General features: G+C 36.1%; 1 pseudogene; it reads left to right on the top strand.

Moving 5' to 3' along the window:
• Positions 1-908: 908 nt before the first annotated feature.
• LOC141493417 (tyrosine--tRNA ligase, cytoplasmic pseudogene) lies at positions 909-11065 on the top strand (annotated as a pseudogene).
• Positions 11066-14266: the final 3201 nt, after the last annotated feature.

The raw sequence follows: 14266 nt of genomic DNA on the forward strand, positions 1-14266 counted from the left end.
AAAGGTAACACAGGTGACTGGAAAAATTATGATACTCTAGACAAAGGTTAAGAAGAAATATGGATTTAGAAAGAAAGACATTAAGCTCTGTTCTAGACATGATAAATATGAGCTACCCTTTTGTAGTGACAAAGAATTTGAAATTGAGAGGATACCCATCAACTGGAGAATGACTGAACAAGTTATGGTATATGAATGTTATGGATACTATTGTTCTGTAAGAAATCATGAACTGCCAGAGTTTAGAAAAGCCTGGAAAGACTTGCATGAACTGTTGCTGAATGAAGTCAGTAGAACCATGAGAACATTGCACACATTACCGGCAACATTGTGAGATGATCAACTATGATGGACTTAGCTCCTCTCAGCATTTCAAGACAATCCTGAGAGAATTGTTATGGAAAATGCCATCCATTTCCACAGGAAAAAAAAACTATAGAGCCTGAATGTAGAGCAAAACATATTATCTTTACTTTAAAAAACTTCTTTTATGTTGTTTCTTTCTCTCTCATGGCTTTTATACCCTTGGTTCTAACTCTTCTTTCACAACATGACCATTATGAAAATATGTTAAACATGTTGTATATGAGCTGTCTGTGAAACATCCAATAGGAAATATCCTACAAAACTTGAGCTCAGGATAGAGAAAAAAGGTGGATCTAAAGATAGATAGATAGATAGATGATAGATAGATAGAGATACATACATATATACATGTATAGAAAAACAGACAGAGAGACAGAGAGATCTGAGGTTCATTGGTATGGAAATGATAAGTAAACCCATCCATGGCAACTGATGAGGTTATGGAGGGAGGAGATGTAGAGAGAAGAGGGTGTAGAATAAAGCTTTAGAAAAACCTCTATGGTTATAAGAGGATCTAAATGATGAGCCACCAAAGTACAAGGATGTTGGCCAGACAGGTAGGAAAGGAATTAAGAGAGAGCAACATCACAAAACTCTAGGGAGGAGAAAGTAAATAGGAGATGAGGATAGTCAAGAAAAGGAAGTCAATAAATGTTACAGAGAAGTCAAGAAAGATGAGAATTGAGACAAGGTCACTGATTCAGTAGTTAAAGAGATATTGGTAACCTGGAAAAGAGTAGTTTCAACTTATCCAATGACAATTTATATAATGGCAATGATATTGTAAAGATAAACAACTTTGAAAGACTTAGGAATTTTGATCAGTATTAATGACTAACCACAATTCCAGAGGACTTATGATGAAGCATGCTACTCATCATCCTGACAGAAGAGTGGGGCTGATTAAATATGAAGCCAGGTTAAAGAGACTGAGAAATGAGTGAGAGAAGAGGAAGTGAAGGTAATAAGCTGAGAAAGCTTTTTCTAGAAGTTTGACTGTGAAAAGCAAGAATAATATGTGATGACAGTTTGAGAGTATGTTAGTAGAGTCAAAAATTTTTTTAAAGTAAGTGAGAGACTTGGGCCTCTTTGTAGGCAACAGAGGAAACAGTAATAGAGATTAGGTGGAGGGAATCAGGGCAAAAGAGGTTGAGCAAAAGGAAAGGGCAAATTGCCAAAGGAGGAAGTAGGGAACAGGCAAAGTGCTTGCTCTAGGTTGGGAAAAGGTGACTTCTTTATCAGAAAATGAAGAAACAGAGAAACTAGAGGATGAAGTTAAGGAATTTTGGATAACAAAGGAATACCACATGGAATAATACCATAAGTCTTAGAAATCTCAGAATCACTGAATCTCACAATTTAGAGGTTCAAGGAACCTCGGCAATAATCTATTCCAACACACCAGAAAAGGAATCTCCCCTATAAAAACATTCACCTAAAAACATTCAATTGGCGAACTATCTCTCAAGTTAATTCTACATTCCTCTTTTAGAAGTCTTTGTTAAGAGGTGTTTTCCCAAATCAAGGCTAAATTTACTACTTTGCAGTTTATACTCTTCTACTACTTCGTCTCTATGGGATCAAACAGAGCAAGTCTTAAACCTTTTTTTAATTAAATTTTATTTTATTTTCAAATGAAGATAGACCTTTTCTTTCCACCTTTCATTTCCTCTCCCCACTCCTTTGAGAACTCAAGAAAAACTTGTAGTTAACAAAACAAATTCCAGTATTGGCTATGTAAAAAAGAAAAACTGTCTAAAATAAACCCTGAGTTCATCATTTTTCTCTATTCGGAAATGTACAACATGCTTCTTGATGAGTCCTCTGGAGTTATGATTGATCTTTGTGTTCACATTCTTAAGTCTTTCAAAATTGTTGGTTTTTACAATATTATTATCATTGTATATGTATATATTTATATATTGTATATATAAATTGTTCTTCTGGTTCTGCTTTCTTCACTCTAAATTAGTTCAAAAAGTCTTTCCAGATTTTTCTGAAAGCATCCTCTTCATTATTTCTTACAATAGTATTCCAACACATTCATATACTGGGTCTTGTTCAGCCATTCTCAAGTTGATGGGTATTCCCTTGGTTTCCAATTCTTTGTCAAAAATAACCTCAGGAAATATCTTGTATGCATAGTTCCTTTTCTTCCTTCTTTGACTATTCTGAATTATAAGTATAATTCTTTTTCCCACATGACAATTTTTCAAATGCTTAAAACAATTACAGTGTTCCTATAGTCTTTCATTCTTCAAATTCAACTCCAGTTCTTTGAACTATACTTTATCCAATATTAACTCAAGGCTCTTAACCATCCTGGTTGCTCTTTTCTGGACATTTTTCTGCTTATCAATGTCCTTCTTATATAGTACACAAGACTAGGGATAGCACATCAGTTGTGGATTATTCCTGAGACTATTAAATCCCCAAGATCACGTATGTACAAATAATAATGATAACTTTGAATGTGAATGGGATAAACTCACCTGTAAAATGGAAATGGATAGCAGAATGGATTAAGAATCAGAATCCAACACTATGTTGTTTACAAGAAACTCATTTAAGAGTGAGAAATACAGAGTTTAAATTTATTATGATTCAGGTGATGCAAAAAAAGAGAGGTAGCAATTATGATCTCAGACAAAATTATGGCTAAAATAAATTTAATTAAAAGAGATATACAGGTTAATTACATTTTGATAAAAGGTACCATAAACAATGAAGCAATAGTAAATCAAACCTATATGCACCAAATACTATAGCATCTAAATTTTAAAAAGAAAAGTTAAGTGAATTACAGGTGGAGAGAGTAATACTATAATAGTGAGAGATTTTAATCTTCCCCCTCTCATAACTAGATAAATCTAGCCAAAAAAATAAGAAAGAAATCAAGGAAATGAATAACATTTTAGATAAGCTGGATATGATAGACATCTGGAGAAAACTGAATGGAAATAAAAAGGAATACAATGTTTTCTCATGGTTATGGAGCTTTCACAAAACTTGATCATTTAAGATATAAAAATTCTATAGTCAGAAACAGAAAAACAGAAATATAAAAGTATCTTTTTCATATCATAATACAAAAAATTATAATTAATAAAGGACCGTGGAAACATAGATCAAAAACCAATTACAGATTATAAAACTTAATCATAAAGAATGAATGAGTTAAAAAACACTTTGGAAAAAATCAATAATTTCGCTAAAGAGAATTATGAGATAACATTTCAAAAATCTATGGGATGCAAAAGCAGTGATCAGAGGAAAATTTTTATTTCTAAATGTTTACATCAATAAACTAGAGAAAGAGCAGAACAATGAATTGGATATTTGATTTTTAAAAAATGAGGAAAAGAACAAAGTAAAAATCCTCAAATACTCAATCCTAAAAATTAAAGGTGAGATAAATAAAATTGAATTTAAAAATCATTGAATTAATAAATAATACTATAAGTTAGATTTATGAAAAAATCAATAAGGTTAATAAATCATTGTTTAATTTAACTTTTCTAAAAAGAGAGAAGAAAAATAAAAGGATGAATATGCAACTAATAAAGAAATTATAGAAGAGGATAAGTTTCTTTTTATTTTTTTACAAGGCAAATGGGGTTAAGTGGCTTGCCCAAGGCCACACAGCTAGGTAATTATTAAGTGTCTGAGGCTGGATCTGAACTCAGGTACTCCCAACCCCAGGGCTGGTGCTCTACCCACTGTGCCATCTAGCCACTGAAGATGAAATTATAAAGCACAAATTAAAAAGGAGTTATTTTGTCAAATTCTATGCCAACAAATTTTATAATTTAAATGAAATGGAAGGATACTTACAAAAATATAAATTACCTAGATTAGCAGAAAGGGAAACAAAATATCAAAATAAAACTTTTTTTAAAAAGAAATTAAGCAGACCATGAATGAACTTCCTATGAAAAAAGCATCCATCAAGACAAGACAGATTTACAAGGGAATTCTATCAGACATTGAAAGATGAACTTATTGTGACTGAACAAATTTTTTTGAATAATAGTAAAAGAAGGGATCCTACCAAATTCTTTTTATGAAACCAATATGACACTGATCCCTAAACTAGGAAAAGTAATAATAAAGAAAATTATAGACCAATTTCATTAATGAATATGAATGCAAAAATCCTAAATAAAATATTAGCTAAAAGATTATACCAATATATTATAAAGATTATACATCATAACCAAGTGGGATTTATACTAAGAATTCAAGGATGGTTTAATATAAGGAAAATTATTAATAAAATTGATTATATCACTAATAAAAATTTTAGAAGTTATAATGATTATATCAATAGAAGCAGAAAAGTTTTTGATAAGATACAACATTCATTTCTATAAAATAACATTTGAAATTATAGGTCAAAATGGGTTTTTGTCTTAAATAGATAAAAAGTATTTTCCTAAACCATCAGGAAGCATTATTTCTTTTTTTTTTGTTGTTGTTTGTTTTTGTTTTTGCAAGGTAATGGGGTTAAGTGGCTTGCCCAAGGCCACACAGCTAGGTAATTATTAAGTGTCTGAGGCCAAATTTGAACTTAGGCATTCCTGACTCCAGAGCTAGTGCTCTATCCACTGCACCACCTAGCCACCCCACAGGAAGCATTATTTCTAATGAGAATGATTCAGTAGCCTTCCCAAAAAGAACAAGTGTGAAAGAAGAATGCCCACCGAAAGCAATATTTTTCAATATTGCATTGGAAATTCTAGTAATAGCAATAAAAGTAGAAAAAGAAATAGAAGGTATCAGAATAAGGAATGAGTTAATAGAACTATCTCTTTTTGTAGATCAAACATACAATGATTATAGTTGGAAAATCTCAAAAACTCAATTCAAAAAGTTGAATTATTAATTTTAGCAAAGTAACAGAATTATTAAATAAATTCACATGAATCATCTGCATTCCTATTTATCAGAAACAAAACCCTGCAAAAAGAGATATCCCACTTAAAATAACTCCAGACAATATAAAATTCCTGGGAATATAATCACCAAAACAAACCTAGTAATTATATAAACAAAATTTTATAAAACTTTATATAAATAAAATTAGATTTAAATAATTGGAGAAATAGTAATTGTTCTTAGACAGGGCCAATATAATAATAATGACAGCTTTTCCTAAACTATTTCACATATTCAATTTCATCACAATTAAATTACCAAAAAATTATTTTTCTGAGTTAGAAAAAAACTTCGCAAAATTTATCTGGAAGAACAAAAAGTAAAAAATATTTAAAGAACTGATGAAAACAATGTAAAGGGAGGAGTACCCCTTTAGCAGTACCACATCTTAAACTATATTTTAAGGCAATAATTGTCAAAATTATCTGGTACTGGCTAGGAAATGGAAGACAGTAGATATACAATTTACAGCAGCAAATACATATAGTAAACTTGTATTTGACAAAGATTTTGGGATAAAATTATTATTTAGTAAAAAATTGTTGGGAAAATTGGAAAGCAATATGGCAGAAATTAGGCATAGACCAGTGTTTTTCATTATTTCAAGATAAGATCAAAATGGAGATATAATATATAAAGAGATAGAAAATTATAAGAATTTGGAGCATATTACTTATCAAATTCAGGGATAGGTGAATAATTTATGAGTAAATAAGAGAAGCAGAGCAGAGTAGGGTATAAAATGGAATTTTTATTACCTTAAATTAAAAAAGGTTTTGTACACATAAAGCAAATGTAGCCAAGGTGAGAAGGAAATTGAGGGAAAAAATTATAGACTGTCTCAGATAAATATATCTCAAATATATAAAGATCTTCATAAAATCTACAAGAATAGGAAATGTTCAAAGGATATTAATAGCTTTTAGATAAAGAATTTGAAATAATTTATAGTCATATGAAATTATTATTAAATTTAAAACAAACAGGATTTATTTTACACTTGTCAGATTGGCTAAAATAATTGAAAGATAAAATGACATGTTAGAGGGAATATGGAAAAATTGGGACACTATAGTAGGCTCCAATCTCATTTCTGATACTATTTGTGTTATCCTGACAAAGTTTTTTAAACTTTCGAGGCCTCAGTTTTCCCATCTGTAAAATGAAGTTGGAAGCTTCAGTCTCCCTACATGTAAAATGAAGATCTTGGACTCCATAGCTTCTGAGACCTCTTGATCTTCAATCCTGTGATACAGATAGGGAAGGTGATATGAATGTTATGAATATAAATAAGTTAAATGAGAACTCTGTCTGGAGGTTTTTTGGGTGGCAATGGGGGTGGGGGAAGTGTAAAAGTACAAGGCAATTTGCAGTCTTTTTTTGATATACTGCATATGAAAATGGTTTTGCATTTTAAACCATAGACCAAGGTAAGGTGATAGAGAAAAAGTTCCTCCTACATACAGGAATGCTTTCTAAACTGCCTAGTTCAATAAGAGACCAATAACCAATCTCTTAAAACCTTAATTTCTACATGTGAGGAGTGGGTTCCTTGGGGCATTACAGTTTTACATATAATACATACATTCTGCCCTCACATTACCCACATTTCTAGAATTTTCTTATCTCTGTATATGCTGTTTATGAAGTTGGGCAAAATGAAGCTGGGTGCCTAGGAGGTCAGCATTGTTGGAGGAGGGAGGCTTGCAAAGGTTGCCCAGCGTTCATTTATTGGTGGAGAAATCACATGGCTCTCTGTCCCAGAAGTATAAGAAAAGTCATCAATTTTAATTCATAGATTATTACAAAAACTTACAAGTAAATTTAGAGCTCTTTAAAGAGGCAGCAAGGTAAAGAAAGGATTGGGAGATTGAAAGAGCCGAGTAAAGTTTAAGAAAAGAAGGGACAGCTACATATTTGCAATTAGGTTAATGAGACAATTAAGGTGGGATGGGGAAGAAGGTAGAACAGTTGTCAGAGGCTGGCAGCTAGGGTGAGAACAGTAGCCTGACAGAGACAGGGCAGAACTTTTTTTTAATTGGGAGGGCAGAGTTTTTAAGGGGGAAGACCAAGGAGTGTCCAGCATCTGAACTATGACAGGCATGCTTCTGATGGGGGGAGGTGGGGGGGGAAGGGTTGAGGATGTTCTTATAATCTCCATGGATTTTTATCTCAGAAGAAGCTCAGATGCTGGATAATAATGGGAAGTAAATTAGAGGCCCATAGGATATTCCAAGGAGCATGTATAATATTTCCCTTAACATTTTTCCTTCATCATTTCCACCAATAAAATGAAAGAGAAAAGTTCCTGGAGTAAAGAGACTACTGAGCTTTTCTCTTTATATTCCTAATATCTAACTTCATGCTTTTATATCCTCTATAGGAAGTCTCTCCAAAAACACTAGGGGATACCCGGAAGAGGCATCTGGTTCCTTTAGGTTGAAACCAAGCAGATCTGTAGATGGAAAGTAAGGAGAACTGGAAAGTCCAAATATTGCCTTTGACAAAGAAAAGCTTTGAGAGGAGTTTAATATTTCATCTTTGAGTCCTCTGATCAGAGGGGAGATGAGGCTGAAGGAGATGAGAAAGAGTTGAGTAGCTAAAGCCTGAGTTAGTGGGATGGTGATAACATATGAAGCGATTAGTTTATCATGTATGATGAGGTGAAGTAATAATTTTGTCATGTGGAATTGAAACTAAGAAGAACTACAGATAGAAAATAGAGTGGCCATTCCTAGATAGATCCCATAGGTCAATGAGGGATATAGAGGAAATTCTGTGCCTTGTTAACATAATGATACACCAAGGCTTCTCTTAGTATACTAAGAACCGTTCAAAAATGGGTAGAAACCTCCCTCCAATCAATGATTAGTTTAGTGATAAAAGAGTAAGGGAAGCTATCATCCTAATGGGATGAGCTAAAAATGGTTTTAAGGTAAAGTAAAATACATTAAAGTTGAGATATAAGAAAAGATACATATTTACACCAATTTATAGATATAGAATAGATTCAAAGGTAAAAAGGACCCTTAAAACCAAGTAGTCCAACATTTTACAATTGAGGAAACTGAGACTCAGAGACATTAAATAACCTGTCCAAGATAAGACATATCTTAGATGGACTTTGAACTTCAGTTCTCTGCCTCCCAAGTCAGTTTTTTCCACTGCAAAATACTGTTTCACTGGATCATGCCCAATGGAATAATCAAAAGATCTGGGATATAATAGGCACAAAGATAGAAGATCAGAGAGAAAAGAGTATGGAGTACTCTTTGGGATAACTTTTGTTTTTAGGTTCTTGCAAGGCAAATGGGGTTAAGTGGCTTGCCACACAGCTAGGTAATTATTAAGTGTCGGAGGCTGGATGTGAACTCAGGTACTTCTGACTCCAGAGCCGGTGCTCTATCCACTGTGCCACCTAGCCGCCCCTGGGATAACTTTTATGAATGGAGTTTCATTTAACTATTTATATATTTAAAATGTTCCCATCATCAAAGATAGGCATAATAGAGACTAATAGATTGAAATAATCTCTTGTAGAAGTTTTCACAGACATAGTGGGATCATAAGTAAAGTAGATATGAAATGGGAAATGGAGATTTTGCTTAGGCTAGACATCTCCTGATGTAGTTAATCAATACTAACCTTGCCATTTCATTGGTCAACTACCTCAGCTGTTAGCACAAATGACCTACCCTGAACTCTGTAGTCAATCCTTAAATGATCTCATTGACTTGCTAATCCCTTCCAGGGATTTAGATCACAAATCATTTATGTCTGCCTATTCTGGATGATTTTTCTCCCTGACCTCATATGAGTTCATCACATAGAGACCACTCATCCAGGGGCATGCTGGAGTCAGCTCAAACCAGCTCTCAGGAACTGATTGTTAAATTTCTAGTGTGAACAGTTATGAAATCAAGAAATGCTATGAATTGGGGTTTGATTGCTTGTTTTGTTGAGTGTGTAAACTTAAGAAAGTGATGGAGGAAATATTGTTAATAATGCAAATTAAGCTTAAAAGTATGTCATGGGGTTGGGGAAGGCAGGAGGCAGGAGGCGGGTCACACTGACAGGGATCTCTTTCAAACTCCCAGTTCACAGAAGACTCCACTGTAGGACATGAGCTGATTCCAGAACAGAAACTACATCTTATTATTTCCAATCTGCAGGAGATCCTTGGTGAAGAAAAATTGGAAATGAAAGTTTGCTGGGGGGACTGCAACCACAGAAAAGTCCATGTGACCTATTTAATGCTAAGGTCAAAGATTGTTGACTTCTTGAAAGTAGGATGTTAGTGACAATCTCTTTACTGATCTTCATGCATACCTGGACAATATGAAGACTCCAAGGGAGCTCCTGGATCTATGAGCCTCCTACTTTGAACAGGTGATCAAGGCCATGCTGGAGAATATTACAGTTTCCTTGGAGAAGATAAAATTCGACAGACACTGATTACCAGCTCGGCAAAGTATACACATATACAGATTCTCCTCAGCAGTCACCCAATATGATGCAAAGAAAGCTGGGGCTGAAGGAGTAAAACAGCTGGAACATCCTTTGTTGAGTGGTCTGCTCTACTTAGGCTCTAGATGAGAAATAACTGAAAGTAGATGCCCAGCTTGGAGGATCCCAATCCATGATTATTTAAAGAGAATCTACTTGATAAATCCTATGATGCCAGGACTGCAAGGCAGTAAAATGAGCTCTTCAGAAAAGGACTCCAAAATTGATATTGCTTGCTAGAAGGATGCGAAAAAGAAACTGAGAAAAGCCTTCTGTGAGCCAGGAAATGTGGAAAACAACAGTCTTGGCTTTCATCAAACACATGCTTTTCCCCCCTCAAATCAGAATTTGTGATCCTTTGAGACGAGAAGTGAGATGGCAAATAAAACCAACTCAGTTTACACGGATCAGGTAAAGGACATTATAGCCCAGGGAGTACATCCAGGAAATATGAAGAATTATGTTGAAACTTTCAATTTCGATTTATGCTTATCTTGGTTGCAAATATAAAACCTATATTAGATTGCTTTCTGTTGGGGAGGGGAGGAAAGGGAGGTAGAGAAAAAAATTGTAAAACTCAAAACTTTGCAAAAAAGTGATTGGTAGAAACTACCATTGTATATAATAAGAAAAACAATATATATATATATATATATATATATATATATATATATATATGAAATAAAAAGAATTCTGTTGAAGTGGACTTTAACAAATTATTGGATCCCATTCGAGAAAGATTTAATACCCCTTGAATTAACTGTCCAGTACAGCTTACCCTGAGCTGACTAAAGAGAAGCCAGTGGCCAAAGGCTGTGCCAAGAAATAAGAACCAGAGAAAGTCATCCCATCCTGGTTGGACATCTGTGTGGAGAAAATGATCAGTGAAGAAAAGCATCCTGATGCAGAAAGTCTGTTCCTGGAAAAGATTACCATTAAGGATCCTGAGTAGACAGTAGTCAGCAGGCTGGTTCAGTTTGTTCCCCCAAAAAGTACCACAGAACAAACTTGTGCAACTTGAAACCCCAGAAAGTGAAAGGAGTGAAGTCCCAAGTGATCTTCCTCTGGGGGCAAACTGCCAGGTGGAGGTCCTGGACTCTTCTTTGGGCTCTGCCCCTGGAGAGTGTGTTTTGAGAAGTTGCAGGCTGATTTTAAAATTTCCTCAGAGTGCATCACACAATGGAAACAAACCAATTTCATGACCAAGTTGTGCTGCATCTCTTATGAAATACTCAAGGAAATGAGCATCAACTAACCTCAAGGTGAGTCACCTCCATCCTCCCATTGCTTCCTTCTCACCAGTTGCTCTCATTCTTTATCTGCCTTCTCAACTCTAATCTACCAGGCCCTCAAGGAGATCCATTCTCCAGGTGACTATAACATACTTGAGACTCCAAATTCCAAACAAAAAAATGCTAAATACATGTCCCTTGAACAGACCTGAAGACCTCAGATTTGGGGTTGTGGAAGACTGCCTATCATAAACCACAGACACCCCCCACCCCCCACCCCCCACCCCTGGTCTGAGGACTTTGAAACACTGAGTGAGGGTGACAATTCTGGCTTCCTCTGTTGACCGCTGATTTAGAAACTCTTTTTCCCAAAAAAATCCAGTTTCAGTGTAATTGGGGGGAAATAAAAGTATGCTATAATTGTTCAAATTAGAAAGAGTTTTTTTAAACATCTGTCATGCATTTTCAAAGAGCTGGCTGTTAAGTGTTTGCCAACACACTTGTGCACCCAACATAAAGGAGGCCTTCCTCACTCTCTTTTTACTCTTAAGGGTTCCTGTGAGGCACTGTGGCTGTCTACTTATCTCTCACTCTTAACTCATCACCAATCCATTTTTTTTCTATCATCCAGTTCCCTAAAGACTTTACTTCTTTTCTTCAATTTTCTTCAAATTCTCTTCAAAATACTTCTCCCTATTGTATGTACATATCTATTATGTACTTCTTTTTAAATTTTCTTTTGAGTGACATTCATTTTTAATTCTTCAAATACTATTGTGTTTCATGTACTCTTGCCATTCAATATTTAGGTAAATATTGATATTAAAAAAGATCATTTGACAAAGGACTCATTTCTAAAATATACAGAGAACTAAGTCATATATTTTTTTTAAAAAAAGCCATTCCCCAATTGACAAATGGTCAAAGGATATGCAAAGGCAATTTACAGATGAGGAGATCAAAGCAATCCATAGTCATATGAAAAATTGCTCTAAATCATTATTTATTGGAGAAGTGCAAATTAAAGCTTCTCTGAGGTACCACCTCACACCTCTCAGACTGGCCAATATGACCAGAAAGGATAACGATCATTGTTGGAAGGGTTGTGGGAAATCTGGGACACTATTACATTGTTGGTGGAGCCATGAATTCATCTAACCTTTCTGGAGAGAAATTTGGAACTACACCCAAAGGGCAACAAAAATGTGTATACGCTTTAATCCAGCAATACCACTACTGGGTCTATACCCTGAAGAGATGATGAAAAAGGGTAAAAGCATCACTTGTACAAAAATATTCATAGCAGCCCTGTTTGTGGTGGCAAAGAATTGGAAATCAAGTAAATGTCCTTCAATTGGGGAATGGCGGCTTAGCAAACTGTGGTATATGTATGGAACACTATTTGTTCTTTGGGTAGCTAGGTAGTGCAGTGGATAAAGCACCGGCCCTGGAGTCAGGAGTACCTGGGTTCAAATCCGGTCTCAGACACTTAATAATTACCTAGCTGTGTGGCCTTGGGCAAGCCACTTAACCCTATTTGCCTTGCAAAACCTAAAAAAAAAAAAGTCAGGAACACTATTGTTCTGTTAGAAACCAGGAGGGATGGGAATTCAGGGAAGCCTGGAGGGATTTGCATGAACTGATGCTGAGTGAGAAGTGCAGAACCAGAGAAACAATGTATACCCTAACAGCAACATGGGGGCGATGATCAATCTTGATGGACTTGCTCATTCCATCAGGAACAATTTTGGGCTGTCTGCAATGGAGAATATCGTCTGTGTCCAGATAAAGAACTGTGGAGTTTGAACAAAGTCCAAGGTCTATTCCCTTTAAATTAGGGAAAAAACCTGATATCTTATTGTCTGATCTTGTTATCTCTTAAACTTCATGCTTCTTCCTTAAGGATATGATTTCTCTCTCATCACACTCAATTTGGATCAATGTAAAGACTGACAAATTACTTTCTGTGGGGGGTGGGGGGAGGGAAGTAAGATTGGAGGAGAAATTGTAAAACTCAAAAATAAATAATCTTTAATAAAAAAAGATCATTAAAAGATATTTTCAATTACCTGAAGGCAATCCAACCCCCCTCCTCAACCTCCTGTTCAATTTTGGGACCACCCAACCCATTGTTCATCTTACTGTCTGTCCCAGAGAAACACAGCTATGGTCTATAGTGTGCCCATTCAAACTCATGTTGCAATCTAGGCAAGAGGCATTCTTCTTCCATTTGATATTTATGTAGATGATAAGGGTGAAATTCCTTTGAGAGATTAAATTCAGTATACTGGAACTTGATGCTATTAACACATTGTCATCTACAATTATCTGTGACTTCTGAAGAACCTCACCATCCACAAAAAAACTTGGATTTTGTGCTGGTATTCTCCATCTGGATGGTGAATATCTTTGGTGAACACATATATTCTTTTTTTTAGAAATACCTTGTGGGAGCCAAGATGGCGACATGAAGGGATGGAGTCTTAGGAGCTCTCTGATAAAACTCATCAGCTAAGGGCTCTAACTAAACTTTCGAGAGACAGAACCCACAAAGGGACCCAGTGAGGCAGTTCTCCTACTCAAGGTAACCTGGAAAAGGGCAGAAAGGCTCTGCTCCCGGGTCGGAGGGGCGGCCCACCAGAGCGAAAGAACTTCAGCCTCCCGGAGGCAGCCCCAGGGTGCTGGGAGCCACAGCTCACAGCAATGGGGGAGTCTCCTGAGCTGCACCCCGGGGGAGCACCAAGTACAAAGTGGGGGAACAGCGGGGGACCTCTGCCAGAGAGAGCACGTGGAGCCCAGCCCTCAGGGTACACAGCAAGCAGCTTGGTCTTTTGGCAGCCTAGACCCAGAAACAGAAGCAAGTGGAGCCTGTAAGCAGGAGCCCCCAGGGCATGAGCCCATTGAGCTGAGGGAGGGGAGTGAAGAGAGAGAGACTGCAGAGCTCTGTCTTCTGCCTCTGGAACAGGACTCTGGTGCTCTGACCACATTCAGATCCTGATAGCAGTCTAGGCACCCCCATACAACAGCAGGGCCCCCCCACCTTGGCCCCGTGGCAGAGCGGGGAGCTTATGGTCATTTGCAGACCAGGAGGGAGGACAGAGCCTCACACACTGAGACCCTTGTGGGAGTGTCCCAAAAGCTCAGGCTTAGGCTGGGAAAATGAACAAGCAAAGAAATAAGAGGAAAACCATTGAGAAATATTTTGCAAATGAGCCCAAGAAGGA

The sequence above is a fragment of the Macrotis lagotis genome, chromosome 1, assembly GCF_037893015.1.
Source record: "Macrotis lagotis isolate mMagLag1 chromosome 1, bilby.v1.9.chrom.fasta, whole genome shotgun sequence".
Taxonomy (NCBI): domain Eukaryota; kingdom Metazoa; phylum Chordata; class Mammalia; order Peramelemorphia; family Peramelidae; genus Macrotis; species Macrotis lagotis.